Source organism: Oncorhynchus keta, chromosome 34, assembly GCF_023373465.1.
Source record: "Oncorhynchus keta strain PuntledgeMale-10-30-2019 chromosome 34, Oket_V2, whole genome shotgun sequence".
Taxonomy (NCBI): domain Eukaryota; kingdom Metazoa; phylum Chordata; class Actinopteri; order Salmoniformes; family Salmonidae; genus Oncorhynchus; species Oncorhynchus keta.
The window spans coordinates 4,408,563-4,417,517 of NC_068454.1; positions in this window are offsets into that span (position 1 = coordinate 4,408,563).

Here is an 8,955-nt window from a genome sequence, read left to right on the forward strand (position 1 = left end):
ACACATTCTATGGCAGCAGACTCTATGGCAGCAGACTCTATGGCAGCAGATTCTATGGCAGCAGACTCTATGGCAGCAGACTCTATGGCAGCAGACTCTATGGCAGCAGACACAAACACAGATTCTATTCTAGTAGATTCTATGGCAGTAGACTCTATGGCAGCATATGCTATGGCAGCAGACTCTGTCGCAGCAGACTCTATGGCAGCGGACTCTAATGCAGCAGATTCTTTGGCAGCAAATCCTATGGTAGCAGATTCTATGGCAGCAGACTCTATTGCAGTAGATTCTATGGCAGCAGACTCTATGGCAGCAGACTCTAACGCAGCAGATTCTATGGTAGCAGGTTCTATGACAGCAGACTCTATTGCAGCAGATTCTATGGCAGCAGACTCTATCGCAACAGACTCTATTGCAGCAGACTCCATTGCAGCAGAGTCTATGGCAGCAGACTCTATGGCAGGAGAATCTATGGCAGCAGACTCTATTGCAGCAGAGTCTATGGCAGCAGACTCTATGGCAGCAGATTCTATGGTAGCAGACTCTATGGCAGCAGATTCTATGGCAGCAGGCTCTATGGCAACAGACTCTATGGCAGCAGATTCTATGGTAGCAGACTCTATGGCAGCAGACTCTAACGCAGCAGATTCTATGGCAGCAGACTCTATGGCAGCAGACTCTATGGCAGCAGATTCTATGACAGCAGACTCTATGGCAGCAGACTCTATGGCAGCAGACTCTATGGCAGCAGACTCTATGGCAGCAGACTCTATGGCAACACATTCTATGGCAGCAGATTCTATGGCAGCGGATTCTATGGCAGCAGATTCTATGGCAGCAGATTCTATGGCAGCAGACTCTATGGCAGCAGACTCTATGGCAACACATTCTATGGCAGCAGACTCTATGGCAGCAGATTCTATGGCAGCAGATTCTATGGCAGCAGATTCTATGGCAGCAGATTCTATGGCAGCAGACTCTATGGCAACAGACTCTATGCTAACAGACTCTAACGCAGCAGACTCTATGGCAGCAGATTCTATATCAGCAGACTCTATGGCAGCAGACTCTATGGCAGCAGACTCTATGGCAGCAGACTCTATGGCAACAGATTCTATGGCAGCAGACTCTATGGCAACACATTCTATGGCAGCAGACTCTATGGCAGCAGATTCTATGGCAGCAGATTCTATGGCAGCAGACTCTATGGCAGCAGACTCTATGGCAGCAGACTCTATGGTAGCAGACTCTATGGCAGCAGACTCTATGGTAGCAGACTCTATGGCAGCAGACTCTATGGCAGCAGCCTCTATGGCAGCAGACTCTATGGCAACACATTCTATGGCAGCAGACTCTATGGCAGCACACTCTATGGCAACACATTCTATGGCAGCAGACTATATGGCAACACATTCTATGGCAGCAGACTCTATGGCAGCAGACTCTATGGCAACACATTCTATGGCAGCAGACTCTATGGCAGCAGACTCTATGGCAGCAGATTCTATGGCAACACATTCTATGGCAGCAGACTCTATGGCAGCAGACTCTATGGCAACACATTCTATGGCAGCAGACTCTATGGCAGCAGACTCTATGGCAGCAGACTCTATGGCAACACATTCTATGGCAGCAGACTCTATGGCAGCACACTCTATGGCAACACATTCTATGGCAGCAGACTCTATGGCAGCAGACTCTATGGCAACACATTCTATGGCAGCAGACTCTATGGCAGCAGACTCTATGGCAACACATTCTATGGCAGCAGACTCTATGGCAGCAGATTCTATGGCAACAGACTCTATGGCAACACATTCTATGGCAGCAGACTCTATGGCAGCAGATTCTATGGCAGCGGACTCTATGGCAACACATTCTATGGCAGCAGACTCTATGGCAACACATTCTATGGCAGCAGACTCTATGGCAGCAGATTCTATGGCAGCAGACTCTATGGCAGCAGATTCTATGGCAGCAGACTCTATGGCAGCAGACTCTATGGCAGCAGACTCTATGGCAGCAGACTCTATGGCAGCAGACTCTATGGCAGCAGAATCTATGGCAGCAGATTCTATGGCAGCAGACTCTATGGCAGCAGACTCTATGGCAGCAGACTCTATGGCAGCAGACTCTATGGCAGCAGATTCTATGGTAGCAGACTCTATGGCAGCAGACTCTATGGCAGCAGACTCTATGGCAGCAGACTCTATGGCAACAGACTCTATGGCAGCAGACTCTATGGCAACAGACTCTATGGCAGCAGACTCTATGGCAGCAGACTCTATGGCAGCAGACTCTATGGCAGCAGACTCTATGGCAGCAGATTCTATGGCAGCAGACTCTATGGCAACACATTCTATGGCAGCAGACTCTATGGCAACACATTCTATGGCAGCAGACTCTATGGCAACACATTCTATGGCAGCAGACTCTATGGCAGCAGATTCTATGGCAGCAGACTCTATGGCAGCAGACTCTATGGCAGCAGACTCTATGGCAGCAGACTCTATGGCAGCAGACTCTATGGCAGCAGACTCTATGGCAGCAGATTCTATGGCAGCAGACTCTATGGCAGCAGACTCTATGGCAGCAGACTCTATGGCAGCAGACTCTATGGCAGCAGATTCTATGGCAGCAGACTCTATGGCAGCAGACTCTATGGCAGCAGACTCTATGGCAGCAGACTCTATGGCAGCAGACTCTATGGCAACACATTCTATGGCAGCAGACTCTATGGCAGCAGACTCTATGGCAGCAGACTCTATGGCAACACATTCTATGGCAGCAGACTCTATGGCAGCAGATTCTATGGCAGCAGACTCTATGGCAGCAGATTCTATGGCAACACACTCTATGGCAGCAGATTCTATGGCAGCAGTGTTTCTGGCCTCTGATGAATGCTCCAATCATCCACAACAAAACTTGTCAGGATGAGACCACAAAATCTCTCAGTGCTATGCAGGGTACGCTTTTGCTGTGTGTGTGTGTGTGTGTGTGTGTGTGTGTGTGTGTGTGTGTGTGTGTGTGTGTGTGTGTGTGTGTGTGTGTGTGTGTGTGTGTGTGTGTGTGTGTGTGTGTGTGTGTGTGTGTGTGTGTGTGTGTGTGTGTGCGTGTGTGTGCTTTCCTCTGACACCGCCTGGATGGCAGGGAGTTTGGCCCCGGTGATAGTGTAGTGGGTCGTGCTGTACTGGGTCGTGGTGTACTGGGTCGTCCACACCACCCTCTGTAGTGCCTTGCGATCAAGGTGAGGTATTGAAAGGTACTGAAAACAGGGTTACCAAAGCCTAACTTTTTAAGAAATTGTTGTATTATTTTTTAAACAAAATCTCTTTCTTTGAGCATTTTAATTCGTATTAAATGTTAGAATGTTCCTATATCTTTGAGCTTACAATATAACTCAGTATTTGCATTATTCAGTAATCTTTGCTAAACTTTATCAAGGGTGCCAACAATTTTGGACCTGACTCTACATACATACATAGCATTCATTCTATTATTTTTATTTCTTTATATTACCTTTATTTAACCAGGCAAGTCAGTTAAGAACACATTCTTATTTTCAATGACGGCCTGGGAACAGTGGGTTAACTGCCTGTTCAGGGACAGAACGACAGATTTGTACCTTGTCAGCTCGGGGTTTGAAATTGCAACCTTCTGGTTACTAGTCCAACTCTCTAACCACTAGGCTACGCTGCCGCCCCATTCATTCATATCATTCATTCATTCATTCATTCATATAATTAATTAATTAATTCATTCATATCATTCATTCATGCATTTATTCATATGAAAATGAAAAACAATTGGAAAACAAATAACTTTAAACTTATTTTGTTGTGTCTTTAATGCTTTGGGAAAATCATTTGCGATCTTATTTTAAAAATAGCTAATCTAGCTTGTCTGGTTTCTGTAACTCTGAAGGACCAGGGATGACTTCTGTCTAGTTGTGGTTGTACCATGCTAACAGTATGATCAGGGAGGACTTCTGTCTCGTTGTGGTTGTACCATGCTAACAGTATGACCAGGGAGGACTTCTGTCTAGTTGTGGTTGTACCATGCTAACAGTATGATCAGGGAGGACTTCTGTCTAGTTGTGGTTGTACCATGCTAACAGTATGATCAGGGAGGACTTCTGTCTAGTTGTGGTTGTACCATGCTAACAGTATGATCAGGGAGGACTTCTGTCTAGTTGTGGTTGTACCATGCTAACAGTATGATCAGGGAGGACTTCTGTCTAGTTGTGGTTGTACCATGCTAACAGTATGACCAGGGAGGACTTCTGTCTAGTTGTGGTTGTACCATGCTAACAGTATGATCAGGGAGGACTTCTGTCTAGTTGTGGTTGTACCATGCTAACAGTATGATCAGGGAGGACTTCTGTCTAGTTGTGGTTGTACCATGCTAACAGTATGATCAGGGAGGACTTCTGTCTAGTTGTGGTTGTACCATGCTAACAGTATGACCAGGGAGGACTTCTGTCTAGTTGTGGTTGTACCATGCTAACAGTATGATCAGGGAGGACTTACATTTACATTTAAATGACTTCTGTCTAGTTGTGGTTTTACCATGCTAACAGTATGATCAGGGAGGACTTCTGTCTAGTTGTGGTTGTACCATGCTAACAGTATGATCAGGGAGGACTTCTGTCTAGTTGTGGTTGTACCATGCTAACAGTATGATCAGGGAGGACTTCTGTCTAGTTGTGGTTTTACCATGCGAACAGTATGATCAGGGAGGACTTCTGTCTAGTTGTGGTTGTACCATGCTAACAGTATGACCAGGGAGGACTTCTGTCTAGTTGTGGTTTTACCATGCTAACAGTATGATCAGGGAGGACTTCTGTCTAGTTGTGGTTGTACCATGCTAACAGTATGATCAGGGAGGACTTCTGTCTAGTTGTAGTTGTACCATGCTAACAGTATGATCAGGGAGGACTTCTGTCTAGTTGTGGTTGTACCATGCTAACAGTATGATCAGGGAGGACTTCTGTCTAGTTGTGGTTGTACCATGCTAACAGTATGATCAGGGAGGACTTCTGTCTAGTTGTGGTTGTTCCATGCTAACAGTATGATCAGGGAGGACATCTGTCTAGTTGTGGTTGTACCATGCTAACAGTATGACCAGGGAGGACTTCTGTCTAGTTGTGGTTGTACCATGCTAACAGTATGATCAGGGAGGACTTCTGTCTAGTTGTGGTTGTACCATGCTAACAGTATGACCAGGAGGACTTCTGTCTAGTTGTGGTTGTACCATGCTAACAGTATGACCAGGGAGGACTTCTGTCTAGTTGTGGTTTTACCATGCTAACAGTATGATCAGGGAGGACTTCTGTCTAGTTGTGGTTGTACCATGCTAACAGTATGATCAGGGAGGACTTCTGTCTAGTTGTAGTTGTACCATGCTAACAGTATGATCAGGGAGGACTTCTGTCTAGTTGTGGTTGTACCATGCTAACAGTATGATCAGGGAGGACTTCTGTCTAGTTGTGGTTGTTCCATGCTAACAGTATGATCAGGGAGGACATCTGTCTAGTTGTGGTTGTACCATGCTAACAGTATGACCAGGGAGGACTTCTGTCTAGTTGTGGTTGTACCATGCTAACAGTATGATCAGGGAGGACTTCTGTCTAGTTGTGGTTGTACCATGCTAACAGTATGACCAGGGAGGACTTCTGTCTAGTTGTGGTTGTACCATGCTAACAGTATGATCAGGGAGGACTTCTGTCTAGTTGTGGTTGTACCATGCTAACAGTATGATCAGGGAGGACTTCTGTCTAGTTGTGGTTGTACCATGCTAACAGTATGATCAGGGAGGACTTCTGTCTAGTTGTGGTTGTACCATGCTAACAGTATGACCAGGGAGGACTTCTGTCTAGTTGTGGTTGTACCATGCTAACAGTATGATCAGGGAGGACTTCTGTCTAGTTGTGGTTGTACCATGCTAACAGTATGATCAGGGAGGACTTCTGTCTAGTTGTGGTTGTACCATGCTAACAGTATGACCAGGGAGGACTTCTGTCTAGTTGTGGTTGTACCATGCTAACAGTATGATCAGGGAGGACTTCTGTCTAGTTGTGGTTGTACCATGCTAACAGTATGATCAGGGAGGACTTCTGTCTAGTTGTGGTTGTACCATGCTAACAGTATGATCAGGGAGGACTTCTGTCTAGTTGTGGTTGTACCATGCTAACAGTATGATCAGGGAGGACTTCTGTCTAGTTGTGGTTGTACCATGCTAACAGTATGATCAGGGAGGACTTCTGTCTAGTTGTGGTTGTTCCATGCTAACAGTATGATCAGGGAGGACATCTGTCTAGTTGTGGTTGTACCATGCTAACAGTATGACCAGGGAGGACTTCTGTCTAGTTGTGGTTGTACCATGCTAACAGTATGATCAGGAGGACTTCTGTCTAGTTGTGGTTGTACCATGCTAACAGTATGACCAGGGAGGACTTCTGTCTAGTTGTGGTTGTACCATGCTAACAGTATGATCAGGGAGGACTTCTGTCTAGTTGTGGTTGTACCATGCTAACAGTATGATCAGGGAGGACTTCTGTCTAGTTGTGGTTGTACCATGCTAACAGTATGATCAGGAGGACTTCTGTCTAGTTGTGGTTGTACCATGCTAACAGTATGACCAGGGAGGACTTCTGTCTAGTTGTGGTTGTACCATGCTAACAGTATGACCAGGGAGGACTTCTGTCTAGTTGTGGTTGTACCATGCTAACAGTATGACCAGGGAGGACTTCTGTCTAGTTGTGGTTGTACCATGCTAACAGTATGACCAGGGAGGACTTCTGTCTAGTTGTGGTTGTACCATGCTAACAGTATGATCAGGGAGGACTTCTGTCTAGTTGTGGTTGTACCATGCTAACAGTATGACCAGGGAGGACTTCTGTCTAGTTGTGGTTGTACCATGCTAACAGTATGATCAGGGAGGACTTCTGTCTAGTTGTGGTTGTACCATGCTAACAGTATGATCAGGGAGGACTTCTGTCTAGTTGTGGTTGTACCATGCTAACAGTATGACCAGGGAGGACATCTGTCTAGTTGTGGTTGTACCATGCTAACAGTATGATCAGGGAGGACTTCTGTCTAGTTGTGGTTGTACCATGCTAACAGTATGATCAGGGAGGACTTCTGTCTAGTTGTGGTTGTACCATGCTAACAGTTTTCGTCATGTTGATGTAAAAGTTTGAGGCCAGGCTGTTTATATAATACCACAGAGAACCAAGCTCCTAGTTCTAGTCCCTGAGGTGTTGCTATGCTGTAGCAACATGTTATTAAGTGTAGTGATAGGGCCAATTTAGGTGTGGAACCAGGGGTTCAGTAGCACAACAAAATGTCATCCCCCCTCCTCCCTGCTGCCTCTCTCCATCCCCTCTTTCTACACCTCCTCCCAGTGCTCTGGCAGTCCCTTCTTCCAGACAGGCCTTCACCCCCCCGCCTCCCTCCGTTCTCTCTCCCCCTCCCCTGTTCCCCCCAGTCCAGCCTGTCAGAGAAGCACAATGTCAGTCTATTAGTATGGTAATGAGGCCCTGGGCCGACAGGTGGCCGGGTAGACAGCTCAATTAAGCTGCTCATTAAAGGGAGAGCTAACGAAGCAGCCAGATCCAAGGCTAAGAAACAATGTGATGTCAGAGGCAACAAATTGGTGGTGTGTGTGTGTGTGTGTGTGTGTGTGTGTGTGTGTGTGTGTGTGTGTGTGTGTGTGTGTGTGTGTGTGTGTGTGTGTGTGTGTGTGTGTGTGTGTGTGTGTGTGTGGTGGAGAGAGCAGTGAAAAGAGTTGGCAGTGGAACACCAGTCTGTAAAATGACAGAACATTGATAGACACGACTAATAAGGGAAGCTATTGCTTTATGTTGTGTTCAGATGAGAGGAAGAGGAGAGGAGGAGGGAGGGAGGGAGAGGAGGAGGGAGGGGAGAGGGGGTGAAGGAGGAGGGAGGGAGGGAGGGAGGGAGGGAGGGAGGGAGGGAGGGAGGGAGGGAGGGAGGGAGGGAGGGAGGGAGGGAGGGAGCGGAGGAAGACAGGGAGGGAGTGGGGAGGAAGGGGGAAGGAGGGAGGGGGAGGGAGAGGAGGAAGGAGGGAGGGGGAGGGAGAGGAGGAGAGGGGAGGGAAGGAGGGAGGGAGGAGAGGAGGGAGGGAGACGAAGGAGACAGGGAGGGAGGAGGGAGACAGGGAGGGAGGAGGGAGGGAGAGGAGGGAGACAGAGGGAGGGAGAGGAGGGAGGAGGAGGGAGGGAGGATGGAGGGAGAGGGAGGATGGAGGGACAGGGAGGGAGGCAGGGAGGGAGGGGAGGAGAGAGAGGAGGAGGAGGGAGAGGAGGGAGAGGAGGGAGGGAGTGAGACAGGGAGGGAGGAGGAGGGAGAGGAGGAGGGAGACAGGGAGGGAGACAGGGAGGAGAGAGAGGAGGAGACAGGGAGGGAGACAGGGAGGGAGGAGGAGAGAGGAGGGAGACAGGGAGGGAGGGAGAGGAGAGAGAGGAGGAGGAGGGAGAGGAGGGAGAGGAGGAGGGAGGGAGTGAGACAGGGAGGGAGAGGAGGAGGGAGAGAGAGGAGGGAGACAGGGAGGGAGACAGGGAGGGAGAGAGAGGAGGGAGACAGGGAGGGAGAGGAAAACAACAAGTCACTCCAACGTGGCCTTTTTTCTCTCCCCTCAGACTGGCCGTGGCCGAGTCCCCCCTTATTAGACTGGTCATTAGCTTCACCATGACTAAGAACAGGACTAATTCCTACAAATCAGACCGCACACCAGAGGACTGGATACTTCTCTCAAACTAACTTTACACTGACTTTCTACAGACACATACATTCATTCAGGACATACATAATAAATGTATACTGTATTCTTATATTGTATGGTCCTGTATGTGCATGGTGTAATGTCATGAGCAGTTCACACCTATATTGTTTCTGAAATATAAATATAATACATTTTTTTTGAGGGAGGGGG